This window comes from Panthera tigris, chromosome C1, assembly GCF_018350195.1.
Source record: "Panthera tigris isolate Pti1 chromosome C1, P.tigris_Pti1_mat1.1, whole genome shotgun sequence".
NCBI classification, from domain to species: domain Eukaryota; kingdom Metazoa; phylum Chordata; class Mammalia; order Carnivora; family Felidae; genus Panthera; species Panthera tigris.
The window spans coordinates 89,800,911-89,811,489 of record NC_056667.1 but is presented as its reverse complement, the minus strand read 5'-3'; the positions used below and the strand labels follow the sequence as shown (position 1 = coordinate 89,811,489).

At 37.1% G+C, this 10,579-nt stretch overlaps 1 pseudogene; it reads left to right on the top strand.

Annotated features, from left to right (window-relative positions):
- The first annotated feature begins 1,203 nt into the window (after positions 1–1,203).
- Positions 1,204–10,246, top strand: LOC107180359 (annotated as a pseudogene).
- Positions 10,247–10,579: the final 333 nt, after the last annotated feature.

Genomic DNA, 10,579 nt, shown 5'->3' with positions numbered 1-10,579 from the left:
GTATATGTAACTAGAGGCTTCTGAAGACACAATCAACTATGTGCATATGTAAAGATTTAGTCATAATTTTCCAAAGGGCTAAAGACTATTGTCATCCCAAGGGTTATTAGTTTTCAAACCAATTATTTATCAAGTAATAGAATAGCCTATTCAAGGAATGCAAGTAATTTAGCATGTTAAATTTTATTTCCTTGGATTGAGATTTTTTGGGGGGAAATAGATCATTTTCTTTCATCATTTATCGATTTACCCATGTCAAAGACTACTCTGAGAACTGGAGATATGGTGGTAAAGAAGGCAGACCCTCTGTATATAGTTCTCAAGATACTGTGACCAAGGAACACACTGGATTCAACTTACAAAGGCCCACAGAATGTAAATAGTTTGGTTAGCATAAACCTAACTAAAATGGCTTAACTAGGAGGAATTAAGCTCAAATAATAAAGTGGGTTGGTATAAGACAAAGGGAGTCTTAGGAATTGTGGTACACAAAAGAAAAGGGCTCAATTTACAGGCATTTACAATTTAACTCCTAAAATACTATTGTAGTATTAAGTATTGCAGTAGATGGGTGAAATAGGTGATGGGGATTCAGGAGTACACTTGGGTGATGTATGAAATTGTTGGACCACTATATTGTACACCCCAAACTAATATAATATTAGTTATAGTAGTAATTGTAATTGTAGTAGTTAACTACATTGGAATTAAAAAATTCTGTAGCAAAAAAACACTTCTGGAGACACTAATTTGGAATGATATATGTCCCCCTATGTTTATTGTAGCATTATTTACAATAGCCAAGATAGGAAAGCAACATAAGTTTCCATCAACAGACAAATATAATAAAGATGTACACACACACACACACACACACACACGCACACACACACACACACACACATGCACACACACACACACACACACACACACACTGGAATATAACTTAGCCATGGAAAAGGATGGGATTGTGTCATTTGCAACAGCATGGATCATGGATGGACCTGGAGGATATTATGTGAAATGAAACAAGTCAGACTGATAAAGACAAATATGATATGTTTCCACTTATAAGTGGAATCTTTTTAAAAAGCAAAATATAAACCCCGAGCATATAAACAAACTGAAAGCAGATTCAGACCTATAAATACAGAGAACAAACTGATGGTTGTCATGGGGAAGGGGAATAAGTAGCCTGGCAAAATGGGTGAAGGGGAGAAGGAGGTAGAGGCTTCCAGTTCTGGAATGAGTGAGTCATGTGAACAAAAAGAGCATAAGGAATACAGCCAATGGTACTGTAATGGCTATGTAACAGGACAGATGGTAGCTGTACTTGTGAAATCACCAAGTTGTATACCTGAAACCAATGTAACATTATGTGTCAAATGTGCTCCCCCCAAACCCAAACAGATAAATAAACAATAAGCACTTCTGGACAACTGCTCCACAAATAGGCAGGCTACTTGTGTTGTGTCTTCCCACAGCTGGTTGGTTTATGGTAGAGCTGGGTGAAGATCCCGCTTTTCTTTGTTTATCTCCCTGACAGACTTCCAGTCAGGTGACTTACCAATTCTCAGGGATTTCTGGAGGTCATTTCAGCTTCCATCCTGCCCGTCCCCATTAATTTTAGTTTTATTATTATTATTACTATTGTTATTATTATTATTATCTAAGGTAATTATCATGAAATAGATGACTTTGAAGTTGCATCCAGGATTTTAAAAAATCACAGGAATGAGATACAACTAGTTCAGGCACAGGGTCTCTCTTAGGGATGGAGAGGAGTATATAAACATCTGTAATTTTTATTTACTGGGTAAATATTTCTGACTCAAATATGACACAATGTTAACATTTGTAAATTTGAATGATGGATGTGCTGCTATTTATTATGCTATATTATACTCTTATAGGCTTGAAATGCTTCATGGAAATAAAATCTTCTGATTTGTTTCTACTTGCACATGACAAGTGTATGTTTCTTTATACTCTAGCTGTGCCTAAAAAAAGTATTATATAAATGTAATAATTTTTAAAACTTCGGACAGCTTACTATGTAAGGGACTCCCAGGTAAGTCTTTTTTTTTTTTTTTTAAATCAGAGAATTTATGGGATGTCTGGGTGGCTCAGTCGGTTGAGCATCTGACTTTAGCTCAGGTCATGATCTCGAGGTTGACAAGTTCGAGCCCTGCATCGGGCTTTGTGCTGACAGCTCAGAGCCTGGAGCCTGCTTTGGATTCTGTGTCTCCCTTTCTCTCTGCCCCTCCCCCACTCATACTCTGTCTCTCTCTGTCTCAAAAATAAACATTAAAAAAATTTTAAATCATAGAATTTATTATACATGGAATCTGCTTAAAACAAGGCATACATGTAGGGTGATGAGATCCAGAGTGAGCACATCAGGGAAATTATGCAGTTTGTATAATTCTTTCTCATAATTTATGTTAGATATACCCTTGCAATCAAAAGGTAAATAAGAACAATCCAGGAAAAAGATCTTTAAAAATGAATATGTCTTCTGAGAGAAAGCATTACTTTATTAATATATTATAGTGATTCTACTATTAATTAAATAAAGGTTAGAATACTACATTCTTTTAGGGTTCATGGTTTTTGTACTTTTTTTCTATTGGAATCAACTGTCACAAAAGATAAAATGTTCAAAGGATATAATAGCAAAAATTTTATTTCATTTACTACTGGAATTCTGATAAGTTTATATTAAGACGAGTTAAATTTCTGGTAATGTCTGTGCATAACAGCTGTGCTTACACTGTGTAGGAGTTGAAACTAAGGGTGAACCGTGGGGCTCAGGAGCACCTCTGGAGAAGTGGTCAGAGGTAAAAAGAAGGAGTCTAACTGATTAAAGGAACATCTTGCCTTTTTCATAGAATTATAATTATAGCTGCCTGCTGATTTTAAAGGGATAATCTTCCCATCCTTTGCCACATAAGTCAAATCCTTACTTCTAGCCAGCTCGCTTAAAAACAGCAGCATGATTTGAATACAATTTACGAGTCAGTGCACAGACCCAAACAGAAGACTAAGGGGAAGATGGTTCACAATGTGGGGAGTAGCAATTGCTATCAGATCCTTCTGCACACCCACCAGGATATTTAAACTCTAAAAAACCAAGCAAACAAACAAAATTACAAGATCCATGTCAATTAGTGGTAAGCATATGGAGGGAGTGAAACTTTTCATTCTGCTTTTGGGATTCTAAGTTGATACAACTGTTTTGGAAAACTGTTTGTGTCTGTTAGAGCTGAGCAGATACATGCTCTAGAGTCACAATTCCAGTCCTACTCAATAGAGCATGTGCACAGAAAACACAGCAAGAATGTTCATCATGTAACTATCTGTAATGGCCAAAAGCTTGGAATAATAGAGTGAATAATCTGAAGTATTTTTATATCATACAGTGGCATAGTACAGAGAATTAAAAATGAATAAACTATTACTCCATGCAACAACAAGGAATATTCTTGTTTTTTCTTTTTTTTTTAGTTTTCTATTGCTGTGTGACAATTTAACACAAATTTAGCGGCTTAAATAATGTATGTTAATTATCTCATGGTTTCCATGGGTCAGGATTCCAGGAATGGGTAGCTATTTCCTCTGCTCATGGTCTCACTAGGTTTGATCAAGGTGTCTGTTGGCATTGCAGTCTCATCTGAGGCTTGGGGTCATCTTCAAAACTCATTGAAGCTGTTAGCAGAATTCAGTTCCTTGCAATTGCAGGATTGAGGTCTATGTTTCCTTGCTGGTAGCTGGCCACAGTGTGCTCTTAGGTCCTGGAAGTCATTCTCAGGTCCAAGATGACAGGTTATTTCTTCAAGTAGGAGAACATATATGGCTTTGAAACTCTCATAAGATGACAGGTTATTTCTTCAAGTAGGAGAACATATATGACTTTGAAACTCTCTCAGGAAGGGTCCCATTACTCTGAAGGGCTCACTTGGTTAAGTCAGGCTCACCAAAGCTAATCTCTCATTTGCATAACTCAAAGTCAACTAATTAGTAACTTAACCTCAGGAAGGAGGTCCCATTATATTCATAAGTTCTTCCTATACCCAGAAGGAGGGGATATACAGGTCATATATATCAGGGAGAGGGAATCTTGAGAGCCATCTTAGAATTCTGCCTATTTGTATTGTATAACTCTATACAAAGTTCAAAAGTCTAATGTTGGGGAAAGAAGTCAAAACAGTGTCTGCCTTTAAGGAGAAACTTCAAGGAAAGTTTCTAGGGTGCTAATAATCTTTTGGTTTATTTGTCTAGATGGTGGATACAAGGATGTATTCACTCTTCAAACTGTTCAGTTATGATGTGGCATTCTTTTTGGCATGTATGTTATAATTTGACTTAATTTTTTATTTAAAAGAGAAATGAAATATTACAGCTTTTCCTTCCTCCAAAAATATATGTAGGTGGACATATATAGAAAATAATGACATTCTCAGTCAAGAGTGAGTGGGGACAAATTACTTGTAAGCTAGGAATTATTTGAGGATTATAGCTCTGATTTGTCACCTAACATATGGAGATATCAGTCAAAATATTTTTTTGTCCATTCTCAAAAAATGAAACAAAACATCTTGCCATTTGCAATGACATGGATGGAGCTAAGTGAAATAAATTATTCTAAGGGAAATAACTCAGAGAAAGACAAATACCATATGATTTCACTCATATGTGGAATTTAAGAAACAGAACAAAGGAAAAAAGATTTAAAAAAGAGACAGAAAGACAAAACAAGAAACAGACCCTTAACTATAGAGAACAAACTGATGGTTACCAGAGGAAAGGTGGGTGGGAGATGGGTTAGATAGGTGATGGGGATTAAGGAGCACACTTGTGAGAAGTACCAGGTGTTGTAGTCCTGAAACTAATATTACACTGTATATTAACTAACTGGAATTTAAATAAAAGTTAAAACTTAAAAAAATGAAACAAAACAAACTTTTCATGTTAAAGAATGAAATTTACGTGTTCCTCTTCCAAGAATCCTTCCTTGATATGCACAATCAGAATGAAATACATTAAACGTTGCAAAGAAAATTGTGCCACAACGCCAGTTTGAAAGTCAGTTGATCACTGACTTTCAGCCTTTGTATAAGCCCATAGTCCCTGCTCCCCGCCCGCCCCCCAAAAAAGGATGGCTTAAGTTCTATTTTGGAAGAAGTTTTATTTTCCTGGTGAAAATGGGGAGGAGGGCTAGTAAGTAAGTGACACTGCCTTATGATGATTTGGGACTATTCAGTTCAGTTTATGGTCAATTACACATTATGTACATCCCATTGTCTTTGCCTTTGTGTTTCTTATAACAGCATGGTTCAATTAAAACAACTTCTTTGTAACTTTCTTTATCTTGCAAAAATATAATCCTCCTATATAGGTCATTAATTTTTGACCCCAGTTCCTAAATTATGATGAGTTTTTCCGTGTATGCTTTCTTCTGTAGCCTATAAAATTATTTTTCCCTCTTATAGACCTTGTACCGCTAGAAATGGTAATGAGGTAGATGTCTTTGAGTTTTCTTCTCATGTTTCAGAGCATTTTCCTTCAATTCCACTAAAACCCCCAAGCTTTGTATTTCATACTATTCGATTTTATAACCTCATATCCTGCAATTGTAGCTGTTATCTCCCAAACGCTGGATCATTCCTACTCATTTCTCCATGAGTCATTTTCTAGCTGTCCCTCTTCAATTACCTCTATCCTAACTCTTGGTGATTTCAATTAAATTGTAGATAATGCTCTACCCATCTGGCCTTAACTTCCTTAAAATTATCTGCATCCAATAATCTTGTCCTCCACCCTACCTCAGCCACTTACTCTGTAGATATACCTGTTACCAATAATTGCACTCTCTTTGAAACATCAATTTTGTACAGCTCGTTCTGTGACCACTGCTTTGCTTTGCTTTTTTTGTTTTTTGGTTGCTTTTTTTTTTCCCTTCCTAGGGCTCTGAATGTACATTTTCCACCCTCTGATCCATTAATCCTATCAATTTTTCACTGTCCCTCATCCTCGTAATGTCCTCTTTCTTCCGTTTAAAATTTTATGGTCAATGGGGCACCTGGGTGGCTCAGTAGGTTAAGCACCCAACTCTTAGTTTCAGTTCCATTCATGATCTCATGGTTCCTGAGTTCGAGCCCCACGTTGGGCTCGGTGCTAATGGTGTGGAGCCTGCTTGGGTTTTTCTCTGTCTCCCTCTCTCTCTGTTTCTCCCCTGCTTAATTACTCTCTCTCTCTCTCTCTCAAAATAAATAAATAAACTTAAAAAGAATTATGGTCAAAGGGCACCTAGGTGGATCAGTCAGTTAAGCATCTGACTCTTGATTTCAGCTCAGGTCATGATCTCATGGTTCATGAGATAGAGCCCTGAGTTGGGCTCTGCACTGACAGCACAGAGCCAGTTTGGGATATTCTCTCTCTCTCTCTCTCTCTCTCTCTCTCTCTCTCCTCCTCCCCTGCTTGTGCTCAATAAATAAATAAATAAATAAATAATTAATTAAATAATTAAATAAATAAACTTTTAAAAAATAAAATGAAATAAAATTTTATGGCCAATCATTACAATCATGCTTTGCACATACCCTTTGTTCCTTTACACCTTTCATGTTTTATCACATTTGCTTAAGTCTAGTTAATTTCAACTCATCACTGATTCCCTGACATACATCTCTATAGATGAATGTGGCTTGATAGAACATATAACCTTGTTAATTGTTCTTATTATAAATTTACATGAAATTCAAATGGGCCATTAATCTTACCAGGCAATCATATGATATGGTCTAGTCCATTCACTTCCCATTTCTGAAAACCTATATACCACAGTCTCCTTTTTTTTTTAAAGTTTATTTATTGATTTTGAGAGAGAGAGAGAGAGAGAGGGAGAGAGAGAACAAGCAGGGAAGGGGCAGAAAGAGAGAGGGTGACAGAGGATCCAAAGCAGGCTCTGAAGTGGGTTAAGTGCTGACAGCAGAAAGCCCGATGTGGGGCTCTAACTCATAAATTGTGAGATCATGACTTGAGCCGAAGTTGGATGCTTAACCAACTGAGCCACCCAGGTGCCCCCAAAGTCTCCCATTTTTATTCTGTGATGATAACTTTCCCCTATGTAAAGCCAATCCCTCCATTTCAACACTAGATTCCATCTTATGGGACAGAGGGCTGACAGATCACAAAAGATACATGCTTTCTTTCTACAGTAAACAATTTTGATAATTAGAAACTTACTCATCCTGGGGTTGCACTTTTCAGTTCCCCTTGTACCTAGATAAAGGATATTATTCTTACTAATCGTATGTGAGTGAAAGAAATATGTGTCACTCTGGGCAAGTAATTAAGAAAAAAAATGTGTCTTCTCCATGCTGTCCTTCCAATAACTAGTCAAGGGGGCAAAAAAGGAACTCTCAGGTCTTAGGGGACAGATTGAAGCTCAGTATTGAAGAAGACTTTGTCCCTTGAAAACTTTACATAGAAAACAACCTACTGGAGACCCTCATGAAACTTTTGAGTGAGTAACAAACTCCTACTGTGTTAAGCAATGGAGGGTTTAGATGTAGGTCTTAGAACAGCTGGGTTAATTTACATATATCTCCTCTGACCATCATTTCCGTAATCTCCCATATTATCAATTTTTTTTACCTTTTCTTAGAATGCTAATATTTATCCCACATTAAAAAAAAAATCCTGACTCTACTTACCCATCAGTTACCACTAAAGTACTTTGTTCTCCTTGGCAGCAAAATTCCTTGGGTAAATTATTTATATTCTCTCTCTCCATATATATATATATATATATATATATATATATATATTTCTCTTTTATATATAATATATATATTCTCTCCATATATATATATATATATGTATATATATTTCTCTTTTAATCTCAATCCAGTTAGAATTATTCTGCATCGTTCCATCAAACTTCTCTCTATGAGATCAGCAATAACTTTCATCTTGTTAAATCCAATGGTCAATTCTCAGTTCCTACCTTAATTACCTTATTAGCCACATGTTAGCAACTGTGCCCCTCTTCCCTGTAAACTCTATTTAAATTGTTTTTAATACAGGAAGCCTCTTGATTTTCTTTCTGCTTCATAGGTCACTCTTTACACTCCTTAGCTGCTTATCTTTACTAAGAACTCTTCATGTTGGATTGCCCCAGAGATCAGCTTTCTGTTTTGTTGTTTGTTTTTTTTTTTTTTTATCAACACTACCTTGGTGATCTCATCCACTCTAATGGCTTTAAATGTCCACATGACATTGATGCCTAAATGCATATTTCAAGCCCAGACCTCTCTCCTAATCTACAGATAGCTATTTGTGCTATTTAACATCTCTGCTTGGAGTTTAACAGACATATTAAACCTAATAAACCTGAAATTAAAATTCTGACCTCATCTAAACCTTTCTTCCTATTCCTTTTCTGAGAAGTCAGGTATAATTTTTATATTTGCTCCTCTCTGTATATAAGGTGCCCTCCCCCCCACACATACCCTGGTTTCTTTCAAGATTTCTTCTGTTCTTTCATTTCCCACAGTTTGAATACAACAGGCCTAGGTGTGTAGTTTAATTTTGCTATTTGTCCTGCTTGGTATTATCTGAGATTTCTAGATTTGTGGCTTAGTGCATGGCGTTAATTTGGGGGAAATGCTCAGCCATTATTACTTCAAATATTTCTTCTATTTCTTTCTCTCTTCTCCTTCTGGTATTCTCATTATCTATGTGTTATGCCTTTTGTAGTTGCCCCACAGTTCCTGGATATTCTGTCATGGTTTGTTTTTGCTTTTGTTTGTTTTTCCCCCAGTCTTGTTTCTTTCTCTTTCATTTTCAGTTTTGGAAGTTTCTTTTGGCGTATTTTCGAGCTCAGAGATCCTTTCCTCAGCCATGTCCAGTCTATTGACGAGCCCATCACGTGTGTTCTTCATACCTGTCAGAATGTTTTTATGCCTAGCATTTCTTTTTGATTTTTAATTAGAATTCCATCTTTATGCTTACATTACCCAGCAGTTCTTATATGCTGTCTACTTTTAGACCTTAGTATTAATCACCATGGTTTTAATCTTCTGGTCTGGTGAGGCTAACATTCATGCCATTTCTGAGTGGCTTTTGTTGTTGCTGTTGTTTTGTTTTGTTTTGTTTTGCATTTTCATAGGCATTGGAATTTGTTGTTGAGGGCCAGAAATGATGTACTGGGGAAAAGGTACATGATAAATAGCCCTTTAATAATGTAATAGTAAGGTAAGGGGAGGAGTTCTATAGTCTGTTCTACAGTCCTGGATTGTGTCTCAGTCTGTTAGTAAGCCTCAGCCCTGGGGTTGTAAACTTCACAAGTGTTTCTCTGTCCTCTACTCCCTTTAAGTGGGACAGGATGGCTAGAGGGGCTGGAGTTGGATATTTTCCTTCCCCTCAGTAGATTAAGTTCTGATAAAACTACAATAGGTTAGGGTCTGATAAATTAGTTTCTCTTGAGACCAGGCCATGTTCCAAAGAACAGAATGCTCTGATGTATTTCAAAATGGTTATTTTCCCCTCCCCCTGTTAGAAGGCTGAAGGGACTTTTTTTCTCCCATATTCCCTGTGAGTACCTGGTAGAGCTACTGGAGCTAAAATTCATGTAAGTTTGCCTCCCTACTCCCTAAGACTGTGCCATCCTGCGGTTTTTATCCTCAGACTTGTCTACACTGACTCTCTAGAAATTTGTCAGTTATAGTCTAGATTTTCCCGCCAGTACTAGTTCCTGTAGAGCTTTCAGCTTGAGCGTTTCTGTTCTGTTCAGTTGTGCTGCTCTGTGTTCATCTGCCTGTAACTCCAATTTGGGGGGTAGTAGTTTGCCTTGTGGCCTCACATCCCTGACAGAACTAAGATAAGTTGTTGATTTACCAGTTTGTTCAGGTTTTTGCTTGCTGTTAGGATGGAGTGACATTCCACGTGAACTGTCATTCCTTTGCTCTGAACCCTTCCGTGTTTTCCCATTTAAATCAGAGTAAAATGCAAACTTCTCTAAATTCCCTCTAAAATAGCTCCTCTTCTCCGCCATTGCGGTGTGTGCTGCTGACTGTTTCTTGCCAGGTCTTCTCACAAGACTTCCAAGATCCAGTGATTCCTGGCCAAGAAACAACAGCAGAATCGTCCCATTTCCCAGTGGATTTGGATGAAAACTGGTAATAAAATCAGATACAACTCCAAGAGGCAGCATTGGAGAAGAATGACGCTGGGGCTGTAAGGGACCACACATGAGATGGCACACATTTATGCTGCCTGAAAGTCCTGTGTTCTTATTGCATTGCCTCCCTACTGCCTGACCAGTAGATCTGTTTTATCAGGGAAATGGCTTTTCTCTGTTATGATGCTTTTGCACCAGTAGGTTGGTTCAGTAATAAACATGTGAGACCTTTTGACTGACTGACTGACTGACAGACAGATAGATAGATAGATAGATAGATAGATAAATTCCCTCTAAAGTCATGCATGACCTCTATTACTTTCAACCTAGAATGATATCCTAATATATTCCACTTTGCTCACTCTGCTAAAACTTTACTCGCTTCTCTATTCA